Below are 19,035 nucleotides of genomic sequence, written 5' to 3' on the forward strand. Positions count from 1 at the left end.
TCAAGGCACAGGGCATCTCCTCACCCCCACCTCTGAAACCACCAGGTCAGCAAGGTCACATGGCTTGCGTGGCAGGGCTTTGCCCGCTGCAGGTCCCGCTACTGCTCCCGCTCCGGGTCCTCGAAAAGCCGAAACCCTTTGTTGGATTCTCAAATGCGGACTATGCCCCTTCCGGAATGGAAGGGGTAGCAGGTGTCAGACGCCATCATTTGTCCTCGTCTTTTATTTATTTTTTCAAAAAGATTTTATTTATTCATTTATGAGCGACGCACAGAGAGAGGCAGAGACACAGGCAGAGGGAGAAGCCTGATGCGGGACTCGATCCCAGGACCCTGGGGTCACACCCTGAGCCAAAGGCAGATGCTCAACTGCTGAGCCAGCCAGGCGCCACCCCCCTCCCCCACTTTTAATGTCCCAGCACACCTCAGGCTTCCGGGCCCTTGGGTACGTCCTGGGGTTGGCCCTCACCCCCTGGGGGCACGCATCGCACCGAGACCTCGGAGCCACCGGCAGCTTCTCGCTCGTGGGGTCCGGTTAGCATGAGAGCCTCAGGGGCGCGGCCCGAACAGTGACCTCCAGGATGACCCGTCGGCAGGACTGCGTGAGGACAGAGGGCAGGAGCCTAAACCCAGCCATGGCGCGAGGCCCGGAGAGTGAACCGGAGCCGGACTCCGGATCCTCCCGCGGGGTTGGTGGCAGAGCCTGCCACGCAGCACAGGTCCAAGGCCGCGTCGCTCTGGGCCAGCCGAGGACTGACGCCCGGCGGAGCAGCTCCCGCGGGACCGTGGTCTCTATCCCCCCCTCCCCCGGGGTCTGTGCCTCCGAGGGCAGCACGAGTCACTCGGATGGGCACGCGAGAGGGGCCACCGGCGCTGCGGCCTTCGTCCTCCAGGGTGTGCGGTCTCCGCTATTTCCCCAGGACAAAGCATGGCCTCTCATATACGGCCTTGGCCCGGGCGGGGGTGGGGGGTGATATATTATTTCCTATTGCTGCTTATTGAATCCTGTGAACCTCGTGGTTTGAAGCCCCACAAACATATTTTTCGACAGTCCTGGAGGTCATGGGCCCAAAATGAGCCTCCCTGGGCTGGAGCCTCGGTGGGGCGAGGCCGCGCTCCCCCTTGGAGGCTCCGGGGAAGAACCTTCTCCGCCTTCTGCAGGCCGGCCTCGCTCCTTCCCCCCGAGGCCCCCTCCCTCGGCCTCGCCCTGGCTTCCCCTGGGGTCACATCTTCTCTCCCTCGCCCCTCCCGTGCCCCTCTCTACCTCGGGGGACCCCCTGTGATCACATTGGACCCAGTCAGATGATCCAGAATCATCTCCCCGACTCGAAGGCAGCTGATTAGACTCCTTCATTCTGTCTGCAGCCTTATTTCTCCTTTGCCACGGAACCGGACGGGCTCTCAGCATCTGGGGAGTAGGGCGAAGACTTCTTCGGGGGCTGTCATTCTGACTAGCAGAGGGAGGGGTACACTTTGGGTGGCTTTTACTTGGTCTCCTTGTTACGAGAGCTCCCACGTCTTGGATTGTGAACCAACGTGGGGCTTCTGTTAACCACGAGGTGCGTGCAAGAGCCGGTGATCTCCAGGGGCCAGGAAACGGGGCTGCGTGGGTCCTCGGAGCCAGCGGACCAACTACGAGCCAGACCTTGGCCCTCGTGGGCTCCCTCTCTAACAGGGGGACTGTGATGACACTTTGGGTCCCCATGGCACCACTGTCTGCCAGCCCCGTCCTGCAGAGGAGCCTCCCCTCGCTGGCTCTGTCATCCCTCCCGTGACCCGCGTGTCCTCCAGGGTCTCCCACAGAACGTGGTTGGTAGCCCCTGTTCCCCCCAGGCTTCCATGGAACCCCTGCTCCGACCTGGCCCTGCCTCTCAGCGTCGGTCCCTCTGCTGTGGCACATCTGCCATTCGGGCTTTGTTGCTGGTGTAGACGACTCCTTCCTCCAAACGGGAGAAGAGCGACGTTAAATGGCAAGGACCGTAGCTTTCTCCCCGGCCCTTCTGCTGTCCCTCCGCTTGTCGTGCTGTTTCCGTTTGCTGGTTTGTGCCCCTGGAAGCCAAGAAACATCAAGAATTTGAACTGTTAGCATAAAATCAACCATTTTTCTTTACACGGCGCCACGACAGGTTTAGGTGCACACAGCCGAGCGTGTAACTCATACACAGAATCCCCGAAGTGACACCCGCTGTCTCGCGGCTCGCTCCCCGGGGTCGTATTCCGTCTTTGCCAGAAGGATGGAGGCGCTGCGCAAGGGTGTCTTTGTTTCCCTTCTTGACACTCATCTCCTCCGGGCTTTCCAACCCTGCTGTCTCTCGGGGGGTGCCCAGACGGCCTCTTCGGGGCGCCAGGCTGGCCCACTGTGCCCTCTCGCCGAGGACTGGGGCTGCCTCCACCGTGGGCCTCTCGGGGCTCAAATGGGGCAGCAGGTCACCCTGCTGTGGGTCCCCCGTCCCGTTCCAGCAAATGCTCGGTGACAGCTGCAAGGGACTCATTTCTCTTGGTTAAATCCTATCCTGCTTCTCCTGCCAAAGACTCCAAGGTGCCTCAAGATAAGACTACCCCGCCGTGTGGCACAGGATCTGGGGGGACAGGCGGCTTGTGTGGGACACACGGCAGTGCTCGCATCTTTAGACCATTTCGCCTCTGAAAGTGGCCTTGCTTCAGGGGGTGGATACTTTAGCGCTGGTTCTTCCAGAGGCTCTGCGGGGGAACCCTGGCTCCAGGGGGCTGGGGGAGGGGGTCCGGGGCTTGGAGCGGCGGCTCCAGCTGGGCCTCCATCTTCACGTGGCCTTCTCTGGGTGTCTCTGTGTCCCTTCCTCTTCATGGACGTCATTAGATTCAGGGCCAAGCCTGAGTCCAGGAGGCTCTCATCCTGGATCCCTAACTAGTTACACGTATGAGGACCCTGTTTCCTCCTTTTCTGAGGTTCCGTGTGGACATGAATTTTGGGGGGATGTTGCTGAACCTGTTGCAGACGTCCCGGAGGCGGGTTATGTTGTTGGGGAGACTGAGCTAGGGGTCTGTGTGGGATCTCCTGGGGACGGGCAGTGGGCTCCGGTGGCTCAGAGGCACCGCCCAGCCTCCTCCACGAGGGCCGAGTCCCACTGGGTCCCTTGCGTGCAACGTGGGTTCCCAGGAAGCCGATCCTGAGGGGCAGGCGTGAGGTCAGGAGGTGCAAGGGCTTTGGGGTTTCACCCAAAGCAAGCTCAGCTGACTCTGGGGGAGCGTCAGGATGCTGGAGTTGGGTGGGGGGACTCTACATCCCTTCCTCGTTGCTCACCGGAGGCCCACTGCCCTGGGAAGCATGTGCCCTTGGCTGAGACCACCTCTTCCACCATGGGAACGCCCCACGGGGGCCGGAGCTGAGCCTCGGCTGGGAAACCAGCCCCTTCTTCTCGAAGTGGGGTCTGGACGACCTAGCACTAGTACTCGGGACCTTCCAGCCCACGCAGATCCCTGACCCTCACAGGGCAGACCTTGAGGCCTTTAGGTTTCTGATCAAGTCAGCGTGCTGACCCTACCTGCGGCCACCCCACCGCCGCGTCCAGTGTGCCCTCCTCAGAGCAGCAGGGCCTGCCGCAGGGTGAGCCCTTTCCAGAATGCCTGCGGTCCGGGAGCCCAACCAGGCAGCTCTCTGCCACATGCCAGCCCGGAGACCCTCTGGCGACTCGACCCCCCGAGGGGTTGGTCCTCAACAGACCGGGAGGTCATCCTGCTTCTCAGAGGGGAGCCCCTGGCCCCATTCTTGGGTCCGGCTGGACCGACTGTCTGACCCCAGAGGCCAGGATCTCCACCAGTTCAGGCCCTCCTTGGGGACCGAGGGCCCCTGAGCATCCCCAGCCTGGGTCCAATTTCCCAAAGACACTGGATTCCCTGGGGATTATAGGCACGCTGAGTGACGGCCATGGGGCTGCTGTCCTGGCTCCTTTTGGAAGGGATGTAAAAATAGATGGGCTGACCTCAGAGGCCGAGACTCCACTTTCCCCGGCCTTCCCCGAGCCTCCCCTCCCAGCCCCCTCCTAACTGGGGAAGGTACCAGCCCCCGAGGACTCGGGAGGATCACTCTGGAGGCCACCAAAGCCGGGGAAGGGGCAGCCTGGCCAGAAGCAAGTGGCCAAGTTTAAGGCTGAGGCAGGAAGGATGCTGAGGGTTTTTTGCAAAGTCAGAAAAGATGGGACAAAATCTTTCAGACCCACAAGAAGTAGCTTATGATGTTCTATGTCACCAGTGTGAAGCGCCTGGAGTCGGGGAGGAGGCTGGACGGCTGGGGACAGATCTTGCCTTGGGATCACAGATGCGAGGACTGGACAGTAATAAAACGATGACACTAACACTCATCTACTAAGAATAATCATAAGATAATAACAGTCACCACGTGGTATGCACAAACTATATGCCAACCGCTTTGCATAGATATTTATTTTCTTTTTAAAAAAGATGTATTTAGGGGCTTCTGGATGGCTCAGCAATTGAGCATCTGCCTTTGGCTCAGGCATGAGCCCGGAGTCCCAGGATCGAGTCCCACATTGGGCTCCCCATAGGGGAGCTCCCTCTGCCTGTGTCTCTGCCTCTCTGTGTCTCTCATGAATAAATAAATAAAATCTTAGAAAAAATAAAAAAAAGATGTATTTATGTATTTGGGAGGCTGAGAGAGCTGGAAGGGGCAGAGGGAGAGGGAGAGAATCTCAGGCAAACTCCCTGCTGAGTGTGGAGCCCACCGTTGAAACCAAGAGTTGGATGCTCGACTGACTGAGGCACCCAGGTGCCCCCAGACCCAGTATTTTTAACCTCGTTTCACAGTGGAGACCAAGGCTCAGAGAGGTGAGGTAACTTGTCTGAGGCCACACAGCTAGACGAGGCAGAGCTGCAGTATGAACTCGGGTTCCCAGCACCCCTCAGACCTCTGCAGCCTCTCTGTGCGGAGCTGAGCCCATGGCTGTCCCTGCTGTGAGCTTTCCACGCACAGCCTGCTGCACCTGTAGCCCCCTGGGCTCCCCTGGACTCTGGAAGCAGCGGGGGCCGCTGGGCTGCCCTTCCTCCCCGTGCACCAGCCAGGTCTGTGACAGGGCAGTGGAAGGGAGGGATAATTGTGGCTCCTTATTCATGGTCACATCTCTGCCCCGAGTCGGTCAAGGCCTGAGGAAGGGCTGGCCAGCCACCCGCTCCGCCGCGAGCAGGCCGAGATGTCAGCTTTTGCATCTCTGTTAACAGCGCTCAGGCCCCAGTTTGGACACTGACCCCACGCCCGCCCCAGCTGCCGTCTGAAAACCTCCTCCCTGGGCCCCAGACATTCTTGCTCCATTCACCCCGGGGCTGAACTTCCCCACCACGGGCCTCACCAAGCTCCTGGCAGCCAGGGGGCCCCTCGTTCAGCCCCACGCCCGCCTTGGATGTCCTCCGTGGCCAGGAATAACCGAGTGACTCAGGCAGCGCCCGTGCTGCTGACCCTGCTCCCTGCGCACTTTTCCTTACAAGGCCATGTGTGCCTCCTGCTAGCCCAGAGGTGACCTGTAGGACCACGGTCTCATTTCATCCACTCCAATCCATCCACCCCCCACCTATCCACACATTTGCCCACCCACCCACGTACCCACCCACCCACCCACCCACCCATCCACTCACCCATCCATGCATTCACCCCCCACCCACATACCTACCCACCCATCCATCCACCCACCCATGCTTCTGTCCATCCATCTATCCACCAATCCACCCATCCACCCACCAATCCACCCACTCATCCATCTGTCCATCTACCCATCCATCCATCCGCCCACTTACCCATCCATCCATTCATCCATCCGTCCACCCATTCACTCGTCCGCCATGATTTATCAAGCCAGCTCTTTTGCAGAGCCCTGGGACCTGGGTGCTCGAAATAGAAACTCTGGGGGCTGAGCATTTGCTGGGGATGGTGTGAGAATTAGGCCAGGTCCCCGGTGGACTTCCTCCCAGGCCAGCCTCTCTGCCTGACCTGTCCTGCAGGGTCATGAGCAACCCCGCCAGCTCTGCTGCTGGGCAATGCCACTACTAGGGCAGGCCCAGGTGCCAGAGGTGACCTCTCTCCTCGGGAATGAAGGAGAGGTGCCAAGCCGGCCCTCCTGGTGGGGTAATTACTGCTGGTCTCCTACCTGACTTCTGCTGCCCGTCTGCCCTTGAGTGGAACCAGCCGAGGCTCCCGGCCAGAGTGGGCCTCAGCGGCCAGCCTGCCTACCACGCCTGCTGTGTCCGCCTCACCTGCCTGCCTCGCCGGCCCTGCAGCCTCCCCTCCCCAGGGAGGAGCTGACCTCTAGCCGCCTGATGCTCCATGCCTTTGCTGGTGAGTCATGGGGTTCGCCTGGGGCAGGGATGGGCTGGTCCAGGGGCTTGGCCGCGGGGCCTCAGCCTCACCCTGACTCTAGACCGATCCAGCCCCGATTCCTTCCCCCAGACAAAGCTGCCGTTCATGTGTTGGTCTGTTTCCTTCTGGTCTTCTCACTACACACCCCTGCACATATATTAAAGAAGAAAAAGCTGTACTGAGATGCAGCAGAAATGCAAACACAAAATACTGCATATACGTGAAGTGCAGCTTGGTCATTTTCGACATACACATGTGACCGTGCCATGATCACCACAATCACACTAACGAGCACATCCATCATCCCCCAAAGTTTCCTTGTGCCCAATTATAATCTTTCCCTCCTGCCCCTGGCCACGCTCCCTCCATCCGTGTGCTCAGGCAATCACCGGTCTGCTTTCGGTTATTCTCAATCAGTGTGCATATTTTAGAGGGTGATCCCTTTTTTTTTTTTTTAAAGATTTTATTTATTTATTCATGAGAGAGAGAGAGGCAGAGACACAAGCAGAGGGAGAAGCAGGCTCCCTGCAGGGAGCCTAACGTGGGATTTGATCCTGGGTCTCCAGGATCACGCCCTGGGCCGAAGGCAGGCACTTAACCGCTGAGCCACCCAGGAATCCCTAGAGGGTGATCCTAATGGTGCACATATTTTTTATAAAGATGAAATCAGATGTACATACTGGCCAACACCATCAGGAAAGTTTTCCCTTGAGACTTAAAATCTTTAACAGCTTTATTGAGATATAATCAATATGCCCCAAATGCTCTCATTGAAAGTATCAAGTTCAATGATTTTGGTAAATTTACGGTTGTGCAATCACCCTCATAATGTAATTCCAGAACATTTTCATTGCCCCAAAAGAGTCCTGAACCCATTAGCAGTCACTCCTGCTTCCCCTGCTTACCCCCCCAGCCCTGGAAAACCCTAATTTTCTTTCTGTCTCTACAGCTCTAGAGACTTGCCTATTCTGGACGTTCCATACAAATGGAATCACACAAAGGACTTTGGGATCTTAATATTTTTTTGGAATCCCATGTTAAATGCATGCTCAGGGTTCTGATCTGTGAGGACACCGCGTTCCCTTGTTGGATATTTTGGTTAACTTGGACATTCATTTGCTTTGGGAAGACCAGCCACCCCACTCCCCCACCAAAAGGGATGAGCACCCTCCCCGTCTCCTCCATGGCACACTACCCCGCTGGAAGAGTGGGCCATCCTGTGGTCTTCCCCAGAGAATAGGGCCCCTCCTTGGCTTATCTGGGTTCCCCCAGCGCTGACAGTATCAGCTCGCAGAGGCACTCCACAAACATCAGATGGCGACACGGAGGTCAGGGCGGTCACATCTCCAGCGGACTTAGCCCACGTGGTGCCGCATACTGTCCATGCTCAGGATGGAGCTGGGGCTCCTCTTCCAGAACCTAGCAAATGCTTCTGGGATGGCCTTTCTGGTGGGAACCCCTCATTTGCTGCTGACGGAGATGATTATTGGAAGGACATGCCCAGATCCGGTGGAAAAGGTGAGCGGTCCGGCGTGGAAGGAGACCTTACTGCGCAAAGTTGAAACCCAGACTAAGGGATCCCTGGGTGGTGCAGCGGTTTGGCGCCTGCCTTTGGCCCAGGGCGCGATCCTGGAGACCCGGGATCGAATCCCACGTCGGGCTCCCGGTGCATGGAGCCTGCTTCTCCCTCTGCCTGTGTCTCTGCCTCTCTCTCTCTCTGTGTGTGACTATCATAAAAAAAAAAAAAAAAAAAAAAAAAAAAAAAACCCCAGACCAAGACAAAGCCTGAATAAGGCTACAAAGCGGCGGGAGTGGGGTTTTCATGCGACTTGTCCAAAAGGCAGTTTCCATACTATTCTCAGCCACGGAGGACCACTGTGTATCTCTCTAAAATACCAGTTCTTGGGGGGGGGGGGAGGGTACTGTGCACCAGGGAGTCTGTGGGAAGTAAAGCTGGAAACTTTGGGGTTCTGTGTCAACTTCTCTCCTACCGATCAGGGCAGGGGGGCCAGTTTTGGCTGCATGGCAGGGATTGCCCACCTCTCTGGGGACACTGCTTAGGGTCCCTGGAAAGTCCCTTCCCCTGCAAAGTGGTTATTATCACCAACCCACTGTGCAAAGGCATTTGCCTAGATGTTAGTGTGTGTGCGTGCGTGCGTGTGCACCCTGTATGTGCACGTGCACTGTATGCCAAGGGCCCGCCTGTGGACAGCATCCATACAGGGCACCCCTACCCAAGTCACCATGCTCAGGTGCGCAGGGTCTTAAGGCACCATACAGCCACCTCTCCTGGCTTTTCACAATTTCCTCTATGTTGGGCCTTCGTGCTCTCACGTGGGTTATGCCCAAGCCGGTTGTGACGTGTGTTTGCCTTCGTGCATCCAGGCGGGGGCAACGGTCTAGCTGGTGTCTCCGTGTGGTGGAGGTGCCGGTGGGTGGTGGTGACGGGCAGCGGGGAGGCAGGTGGAGAAGCCAGGAGCCAAGAGTATGCTCGTCTGCAAAGCCCCAGGACCAGGCTCAGGGCGATGCCTGCCTGTCCCGGCTGCATCCTGAGCGCTTCTACCCGCTTGCTCCCTCCAGACCTTCCCACGCGGGTGGGGTCCATCCCAGCCCCCACTTCAGGAATCCTGCCTCCTTCCCCAAAGTGTTCACAGGAGCCTACCCTCCCTTGTGTGCCTGTGGGGTGGGGGGGTGCCCCTTGCATCCTGGTCCGTGGGGTGGGCACCCTGACCACCTCTCCTCCACATGCCACCAGCCCAGGGTGCGGCCCAGCCAGGACGCCTGGCGAGTGGACGACTCGTGGGCCACCACGGCGGTGAGTCAGAGTGGCCTTACAGAGAAGGCTCTCCTCTTCCACCAACCTGGGGTGCTGGGGAGAGAGACAGATGGGGGTGGTGGTGGGTGCGTTATCTAGATTGGGGTGGCCTGCTTTTCCCAGAAGGGGTCCCTCTGTAAAGTCATCGATAGTCACAGACCTGCTGGGGGAGGGCGGTGCCACGTTCAGTGTCTGAAAACCACAGGACCTCCCTGGGTTCCATGACCCATCGGTGGAATCTGCCTCCTATCACGGCAGTACCGAGGCTGGAAGCTCCTGAGCGAGCCTCTGGGAGTGGATGTCCACAGGCTGCGTACCTGGCAGGCCCTCACCAGTGTCTCGGCCGCTGTGGCTCCAAGGGCTGGACCCCGCAGGCCTGGCCGACCAGTCAAGGCAGGGGAGGCGACCTCTGGGCAACTGCTGCCGCTCCCCCAGGCAGGCCCTCAGGGGAGGGAAGCTGAGGGTTCGACTCTGACCTCTGTGAGATCCTGGCCCTCTACTCCGGACGTGGCTGCGGGGTCCCCTGTTGGCCAAGCTCACCATCCTGGAGATGGGGGCCCCACGACCACCGCGCAGCTGCCCCTCTGCCCCAGGGGAAGTGCCCCCGGCAGCCGGGCCCAGGATCGCAGCCTGCGCACCCCCGCCAGGCCAGGCCTGATTCGGCGTGGGCAGTGCCAGCCCCGCTCGGGGAGGGAGGGGGGCCGAGCAGCCGCTTCGGGGCCCTGCGCCAGGCCCGGGCCTGCGCCCTGCGCCTGCTCCCACCCAGCCTTTCCCAGGAGCAGAGGGCAGCCAGAGAGGGCGGGGGGCCACCCACCCAGCGTCACCCACCGACGCAGGAACCGAGCACACCCCTGGGTGAGGAGAGGCTGAAACTGGGCATCAAGCAGCCTGGTTCCGGTCCCCTTGGGGCAAAACCTCAGTGAGCCACCCAGCCCTCCTCAGCCTCAGTTTCCCTGTAAGGAAACCACTCATCTCCGTGAAAAATGCCCCTTTCCATCCTCAGCAGACCCCTGCAGGCAAACAGCCAGGGAGGATGGCAGCCGGGCTCACAACTGCCTTCTGCCCTCCGCCCTCCGTGCTCCTTGCTCCCTCCTCCTCGGTGGGTGGAGGGGGCGAGGGAGGGGTCTGCACCCAGGCAGTGGGGGCGGGGCGGGGGGGGCTCGGGGCCTTGACTGTGGCAGGGGGCAGAGGGGGCTGCGGCCGGAGGGCTGGAGGAGCCTCAGGACGACTCCTCGCCCTCCTGACGCCCGCCGCTCAGGCACCCAGGGTCCCCGCCGCTGCTCAGCTGCCCCGGGGGCGTGTGCGGGAGCGTCTCCAGGGGCAACGGCTCGGTCGCCGGGGCAACCCATGCGCCCCAGGCCCTTGGCGCCCCGGGGAGCCCCACGGGGGAGGAGGGGTGCAGATGGCAGGGTGGCGGGGGACCCGGCGGCCCCGCTGGAGCTCCTCGCGGGGCTGGGGTGCCCGGGGGGGCCATGTGCCGGCGCGGAGGGAGGCAGGACACCCAGGCCGCACCAGTCCCGGGAAACAGGCCCAAAGCTTCTGGGCCTGCTCCTTCTCGGGAGGCTGGGCGAGGGCAGAGGGGGCGCAGGTCTGAGCTCCTGGCGAGCTGCCCGTGGACGGCAGGGGGGAGCCTTGGGGGGCAGCAGGGGGCAGCGGGGGGAGTGTTGGAGCTGTGTCAGGGTGTGGCATGCAGGCGAGGTCTGCTCAGGGCCGGGGGACCTAGGGCAGCATGGGGGACCTGAGGCCCCAGGATCAACCACCGAGCTCTGGAGGATTTGGGTTTTTACCCCTTGGGGGTGCCTGCGTTTTAGGGGATCATCCACCACCGCCTGCCCTGGCCCCGTTGGGTGTTTACGCACCACGTGAGGCCACTCAGTCCAACCAAAACGTCATGGGATTCCAGCAGCTCAAACCCCCAGACCCGGATCTAAATCCAAGTCGGAGAGCGTGGCCCATGAACTCGGAGAGCCCGAGCCTCCAGAGTGGGACTGGGACGCGGGTGGAGGGGATTTGGGCGGCTGCTGGGCTGAAATCGGTGTAGCCTCTCCCTGCCAGTGGCTGGGCCGGTTGGGCGGCACACCTGCAACCAGCTGGTGCTGTCACAGACCTGGACTCCTGTCATTTGCTCACTGCCCCCACCCCCCACCCCCAGGCTCTGGCTGCAGCCTCCCGGGGTGGGGGTGGGGAGCCCAGGCCAATACTGCAGGACAGGGAGTCTGTGCAGCTAGAGGTGGGGGGTGGGGAGCGGGGGTGGAGGATGGGGAAGTGGGGGGGCATGCTGGTCTCTGCCAGCCTCCACTTCAGGATGCTGGGACTGCCCCTGAGTTGGGGGCGTGTTAGGTCCAGCGAGGGGAGGATGGTGCTGACGTCACTCCCTAAAGAGCCCACCTTCGGGAGCCCACCCTGCGGCTTCGGAAGGGCTCAGGTGGGCTTTCCCACTTTTCAGCTGGGTGACCTTGAGCAGGTGACCTGACCTCCCTGGCCTCGGCTCCCTCGGTCTATAAAATGGGAACAAAAATCAGGCTTTGTGGGGATTCAAGGAGGCAGAGCAGGCGCGAGCTGGAGAGAGCCCCCACCCCCACCCCCACCTCCGTGCTAATCTCATCCCCTCTCTCCTTTCCCCCCCGCCCCTCTAGGTCCACAGCCCTTCTCCAAATCCCCCTCCCTGTCCCCCTCCGTGTTCCTCATTTCTGCCCCCCCATCACTTTATCTCATCTCCGTCCCCCCCTTTCCTACTCTTCCCCAGCCTGCCCTGGCTTCCCGGGCCCTGCCCTCCTGTTGCCCAGGGGCGGGCGGGGTGGGGGTGGGGGGGAGGTGTGTGTGTGCTGACGTCACGGGACGTTTATCCGCCCCTCCCCACCTAACGCAAATTTCATCCTCCGTTCTCTCTGAATCAATTTACTTTTATTGCCTCAGCTGCTCAAAAGCAATTTTTCAAGAACAAAAAGGTCAGCACGTCCAAGACTAATCAATTCTCGGAGAGCTCCTGCCGCCACCGCCGGGGGAGCTGGGGACTGGTGGCCCCCTCCCTTCCCGCCAGCCCCCTCCCACCAGCCCCATCACTTTTATTGCTTCATGATGCCTGTCATTAGCGGTGTGTTTGAGACGCCCCACAGTGTTCTTACAACATAAAACCTGGGCCGCTTGCAGAGGGGGGGCCGGGCGCATTTATGGCCACTCGCCGGCTCCGGACAGTAACAGCCGGGCTGATGGATCGCCCGCGAGGGGAGCCAGGACAGGAAGCATCAGCCACTTGTTCAAAGGCTCGTCGGGGCCGGGGGAGCCAGGGCCCTGCCTGCCTGCTCTCAGGCCTGGCCCTCTTTCCCTCAACCCCTTCACTGTGACCTTGGACACCTATGCCCCCGCCCCCCGCCATCACCCCTTCCAGGCCTTCCCCTCTAAAGGTGCCCCGATCCCCACTGCCTCCCTGCTTGGGGCAGGATGTTCCTCCTGGGGCCTCCCCTGCCCTCAGAATGGTGCCAAGGCCCACCCCCTCCAACACCTCGAGGTCGGCATTCCCACCCCAGATGGAGAAACTAATGCCCAGGTCACAGGAGTAGGAAGGGGCAGAGGCAGGACTAGGATGGGGCGTGTGACCTGCCCGGAGTCACACGTGTGAGCCGTGCCCAGTGGAGAACAGGTCTGCTGTGCTGGGTTTTGTTTGTCCATGGTCCCAGCTGTCCTAGTCCCATATCACCGGACATCGGATGCCCGCAGCTAAAATGTGCCAAGGCTTCCAGGGGCAGACCCCGCGCTCGACACCGCGTGGATGACCCCTCTGTCTCCACGACAGCCCCATCTTATGCCCATTTTTCAGATGACGAAACTGACCCAGGAACACAAAGTATCATGTCCCAGCCCACACAGCCAGGAACAGGGGTCCCAACTATCTGCCTTCCGCTCTTTTTAAAAATGGGTTGGAACACCTGGGTGGCTCAGTGGTTGAGCGTCTGCCTTCAGCTCAGGATGTGATCCCTGGGTCCTGGGATGGCTCCCTGCTTCTCCCTCCACCTGTGTCTCTGCCTGTGTCTCTGCCTGTGTCTCTGCCTCTCTCTGTGTCTCTCATGGATAAATAAATAAAATATTTTTTTAAAATGGCTTAGGATATGAAGTATCCAGAACAGGTAAAGCCATCAGCAGAAGCAGATGGATTGGTGGCGACCTGGGGCTGTGCAAAGGGGAATGAGGAGCAACTGCTCAATGGTCACAAGGTTTCCTTTCTGGAGGGATGAGAATGTTCTGGAATGAGGTAGAGGGGAGGGTTGCACAACACTGCACGTGCTGAATGCCACTGAATCGTACATTTTAAAATAGTTGATTTTAGGATCCCTGGGTGGCGCAGCGGTTTGGCGCCTGCCTTTGGCCCAGGGCGCGATCCTGGAGACCCGGGATCGAATCCCACGTCGGGCTCCCTGCATGGAGCCTGCTTCTCCCTCTGCCTGTGTCTCTGCCTCTCTCTCTTTCTCTCTGTGTGACTATCATAAATAAATAAAAATTAAAAAAAAATAAATAAAATAGTTGATTTTATGTTACGTGAACTTCACTTCAATAAATTATTTATTTTTATTTTTTAAAAGATTTTATTTATTTATTCATGAGACACAGAGTGAGAGAGAGAGAGAGAGAGAGGCAGAGACACAGGCAGAGGGAAAAGCAGGCTCCATGCAGGGAGCCCCATGTGGGACTTGATCTCAGGACCCCAGGATCGCGCCCTGGGCCAAAGGCAGGTGCTAAACCACTGAGCCACCCAGGGATCCCAAATTATTATTATTTATATATATATATTTTAATGGATCGGATTTTTTGTCACTTACTGAGCCAGAGGTGGGGTGACCTGTCAGCTCTGAGGGTCCCCCGGAGGCAGCCTGCCGTGGTTGCTCTGGGGGCGCGCTTCCAGCTTCTCTTGGGGCCTGAGGAGCTCCCTCAGCCCCCGCTGTCCTTTAGCCTGAATCCCTTCCACCCTCCTCACTGCCCCGTGTCCCCCACTGTCTGAGCTGAGCTCTGGGACCTCTGGCCTCTCCCCAAGGCTTCAGAGGTGCCCTGGGGACCCCAAGCCTGCTCACCAGCACCCCCTCCAGGCTGCCTTGCTCTGCACGAGAGCTCATGGCTCCCCACGGAACAGCTTTGCCTGCAAGTTCTTTCTTGGGTTGAACTGCCCACCCTGTCTGCGGGAGGGCAAGCCTTGTCCCCCCTCTCCAGGACACATGCCCTCACACGCCCACACCCCAGCAGCCTCCGGATGCCCCGGCGTGGCCCCTCCCAGCCTGGCTGCCATTCCGTTGCTCCTAGAGGCCAAGTCCCTCAGGACCCTAAACTCTCAGAGGCCGCTCTGGGCAGGGCGGCCCTGCCACTCGGAGAAATGATGTCGGGCCACCTTCTGATGTCCAAGCTGTGTCCCCCGGGCCTGGGGGAGCCTCTGCCCCAGGGTGTGAAGGGGGTCTCCAAGCTGAGATGAGGTTTGGGGCCCATGAGCCCCTGGGCAGGTAGCCCTGGGTTCCACCGGGCGGCTGGAGTCCGTCACCCTGAGCACACTGGCAGTCCAGAGCCCGAGGTCTCTAACCAGGGCAGGTGGGCCTCTCCCCAGGCCGGGACCACTTAGGAAAGGCCGAGCTGGGAGAAGCTGGGTAAACGCTCAGGAGAGAGCAAATACCAATGCCTTGAAGTGTGTTTGTTTTTTTAACAATGGTGATGACAACCCTTCGTGAGCCTTCACTCTGTCCAAGGCATGGTGTCAAATGCCGACCGTGTCCCCATCTACCCAGCCTGGCCAGCAAAGGAAGGGTTTTAGGCTGGGAGGGGCCGCTTTGCAGACAGAGGCCCCGAGAAGCCTCATGGCAGGAGGCCCACTGTCGCTCCTCCGCAAGTGACAGGTGCCAGCGCCCATGCCTGACACTGCTCTGGCCCTGCCAGCGCACCAGGCTTCCAGGCCTTGGAACCTGATCTGCTTCCCTGTTCCGGCCGCTGGGGTCCCTGCCAAGTCCTAAATGTGCAGTGACTGCTGAACATTCTAAGAAAAGCCTCCCGGGGTTTTCTCAGGAGCCCGGGGAAGGCAGGAAGTCCCCTGGGCTAAGGGGACAGTGATAATAACAGGTGGCACCCAGAGCTCTGGGCGGGGCCTTCCCGCGGTGGGGGCAGGCCCCCCCGGACTGAGGAACCGGAGGCAGGAACTTGAGGCCTGGCACAGGGACCGGCACCTACACGTGGGCCACGGGCTCCCCCGGTAGGCAGGGCTCCTCACCTGCCCCGTTTCCAGACCTTGAGCCTGGGGAGCCGGTGTGGCCGGGGTCACGGGTCACGGAGCTTCAAGGCGGGGGCGGGGCAGGGCCCAGCCTGACCCCGGTGCAGCCCGCCAGGGACGTTCAGGTTGGTCGACATCCACTCTACCTGGGCACTTCCGGAGTCTTACTGGTTGGCTCGGGGACGGGGGTGAAAATTTTGAACCGATTTTATTTCTCAATAACCGGGTGGGGGTGGGGCGGGAAACACCAACAACCCCAAACCAAACAACCATTAGTTCTTGACAAATAACCGCATATTTTTGGGTCCAGCCAGTCCAGGTGATGCCAAATCACGCGCTCGGGTGGCTTGAGGATGTCCCTTGGATGCCTCACTGGTTGCCTCCGGGCCCCCTTCCCTCCTCTGCCCCCTTCTCCCCAGCCCCCACCAGCCTTTCAGGCTTCTAAATTCAAGGGTCACGCTGCCACCTGAACAGACCAATCACAATGGGATCATTATAGTTCCAAAGCTACAAAAAGAAAAAAAAATACGACATGTGGGGTGGGGGGAGCTTCGGAGGGGGGTCCAGGAATGTAGCCGCACCCAGGAGAGCACCACAATCAACTATTGTTGTGTTAGAAGTTTCCCGGTGATAAGGAGGGAGTCTAGAGAGGCCGCTTTCTGAAGTGATTGCAGAACAGAATAGAAAGTTCAAGGTCGAGAGATAGCCAGGCGCGGCCTCCGGGAGCAGCCCTCCAGGCGCCCGGGGGCCTCTGCCAAGCGTCCGGGCCGGACAGCGCCTTGGCAGCGTCCCTCGTGTCCATCCTCACGGGGCTCCTCGGAAGGGGGGGCTGGCTCGGTGCCCCATGTCTCCCCTGGCTTCCCGGGTGCCAGCCCGTGGAGCCGGCTTCCTCCTGGAGGGCTCCGTCCCAATTCCCCACGGCAGCTGCGGCCCCGGGGCCTGCTCCGGCCAGGCACGGTGCCATCTGCTGTTTACCTGCCTTATGGGACTTGCTCCTCACAGCCAGCCTATGTGGGAGCGGTTAAGTTCCTCCCAGTTGGCTGGGCAGGGAAACTGAGGCGCGCAGAGGGTGACAAAATGCTTGGCTCTGAACCAGAGCCGTGTGCACGTTCCTCATCACGTTTCGCCGCCTCTGGTTTATCCCGGGACGCCCTTTGGGGTCGGGTGTGCAGAGAAGACGGACGCTGGCCTTGAGCTCCGGCTTCACGCGTTCTCTCCCTTGGGACATTGTCCGACGGTGCCCGTGGAGCCCAGGCTGGGCGACCTGCCCGCACCTCTGCGCTCTCTGGCGGGAGCTGCCCCTCCCCGGCGTCCGCTGCCCGAGTTTGGCCGGTCTTTCCCAGGACGCCCCCCCCAACCCCGAACTGCCACCCTCCCGTTGGCATCAGTGATCTGGAGGACAGAAGACAAGGATGGGAAGGATGATGCGGACCCAGTCCTGGTCCTAGTGACCCTCAGGTCATGGAACCTCCCTGTCCTGGTCCTAGTGACCCTCAGGTCATGGAACCTCCCTGTGCCTCCGTTTCCTAATCCAAAAAACGAGGACCATGATAGCCCTCTGCTATGTGGCACTGGGAGGGGTCACTGTCTGCGCGTGGCTGGGTCCCCACCATGTCTAAGGCCCCAAAAGCTTTCACTTCACTCCAAGCCCCTCACTGTGTAGGCTAACCACCGGGGCCCACATACCCAGGGTCCCCTTATTCCAAATCTCCCCATGGGGCTCCAGGGACACCCCCTCCCCCCTGCTACCCACCCCACCCTCCACTGCAGCCTGCTGAGACCAAACTGCTGCAGTCACAGTTCCCTGGCCACTGAACCCCGGGTGGGCGAGGTCTAGGGTGTGAGGGCCACCAGGCTGGGGACAAGCTAAGGCAGGGCGAGGCTCGCTCCACCCCGCTGTCCCCTGCAGGAGCGCTCCCCACGTCCCCTGTGACGGGGCTGCAGCGTGAAGGCTTCTCACTTGATGCGTTATGTGTCCCTCGTGCTTTTCATAGAATTCCCGAAGTGAGCGTTGGAGCTGGGGACAGTGACATCCACCTGTTACAGGTGAGCCAAGGGAGACTCAGAGAAGCCAATGGCTTGGCCAAGGTCACCCAGCAAGGGAGAGGCCCGGATGAGAACAAAGGGGCCCACGATGCTGAGAGTCCAGAAGGAAGTGAGAATGTTCTCGAACCCCACTCCAGGCAGAAGGCCTCTCCTCTCCCCCACGCACCCTCGGTGACCTGCAGAGCCGGCCCCCCGGGGCTCTGGGATCTCATCTTATCGGCCCCATCGGCACTTGTCAGCCTCTTTTATGGTCTGTGTACTCTGACATGCGTCCGTGTTGGTAGTGACGTTCCTTCATTCCGACAGTATTTGCTGAACGTCAGGGAGGGGCCCTTGCTTATTAATTTACTATCCAGCAAACACCACGACACTCTTGCGGGCCAGCCATGGCCCTGGGTGTGTGGCCGGGGGCCAGGGGCCGGGTCCCCGTGTGGCCTGTCCCCGCGGAGGGCCGGGGTGTGGTGGGCGTGGGCGGTGGCTCTGGGAGGCAGAACCGGACCGAGGCCTAGTGGCCGCGCTCACGTTGACAGACCCAGGATGTGCCTACAGGCCCACGGCTCAAGGCTGGAGGAACTTGGGATTCAGAGGCAAGCCTCTCCGGGGCCCCAGCTGTGGGGGCGACCTTGGGCCAAAGTCCCCATTAGGGGAGTCCCGTGCTGCCTAAAAAGGAGCCAGGTCTGGGAGCCCCGGGTGGCGGGGGAGACGGCCTCAGAGCCAGTGCTGCAGCTGCGGGGTGGCGGGCGGGCATGGGGGGGTCACAGATGAGGGGAGGGGCCGCTCCCCTTGCGGCCGGGCCGTGACGGCCGGGCTGGGCCTTGGGGACGGCCGGGCTCTGCCCAGGGCAGGTGAGGGCAGCCCAGCCCAGCCCAGCTCGGATCGGGCGCTGGCATCGGGAGGGTGGGGCGGGCAGGGCAGGTCTGACGGGTCTGGTCCGGGGGCCGCGGAGGGCTCCCCGGCGGCTCTTCTGTTCTAAGAGGCGGGAGGCGTTCGTGGCCACACCGGCTCAGCACTTTAGAAAATCAGCAGGTCTGCGTTTCTGCCAAGTCCTAAGCTTGCAGATGCAGGGAGGTTCCCCTTCTGCGGTTTCCAGAATATAAAAGCACGGCGGGGGAGGCGAGGGGAAGAGCCCTCGGGCGCCCCAGCGTCTGATTCCCGGGCAGACTCCTGCACCTGAGGCCCGGTGCCTCCCTGGGGAAGACGGTGGGTCCCTCCCTGGGTTCCCTTGAGAACCCAGGGGCTGGGGGCTGGAAACCCTCTCTCAGGCGCCTCTGCAGGCTTGGAGGTTGGTGGGGGGCAAGGGGAGGCAGGAGCGGGGGGGGGGGGGCGCGGGGGGTGCAGGGGCGAGGCGGGGAGCGGGCCTCAGCAGGGAGCAGTCTCGTAGAAGAGAGGCCTGGGTGTCCTCTGAGGCTCCAGGGGACCTCCAGCTGACAGGCCCCACCTCATTTCCCTGCACTTCTGGGAGGGGTCCGGGCAACCCCACTTTTTCCCCTTTTTCTTAAAATTGAAATATAGTTGACACGCGATGTTACATTAGTTTCAGGTGCAGAACGTGGTGAATTGACAAGCCTACATGCTGTGCTGAGCTCACCGCGAGTGT

General features: G+C 60.6%; 1 long non-coding RNA gene across 1 annotated transcript; it reads right to left on the bottom strand.

Annotated features, from left to right (window-relative positions):
- Positions 1-220: 220 nt before the first annotated feature.
- Positions 221-6,249, bottom strand: LOC144285412 (uncharacterized). Its single transcript, XR_013353688.1, has 2 exons — positions 6,131-6,249; positions 221-2,048 (listed from the first exon to the last, which is right to left on the bottom strand). It is a non-coding gene; the product is annotated as an uncharacterized LOC144285412 (long non-coding RNA).
- Positions 6,250-19,035: the final 12,786 nt, after the last annotated feature.

Source organism: Canis aureus, chromosome 16 (assembly GCF_053574225.1).
Source record: "Canis aureus isolate CA01 chromosome 16, VMU_Caureus_v.1.0, whole genome shotgun sequence".
Taxonomy (NCBI): domain Eukaryota; kingdom Metazoa; phylum Chordata; class Mammalia; order Carnivora; family Canidae; genus Canis; species Canis aureus.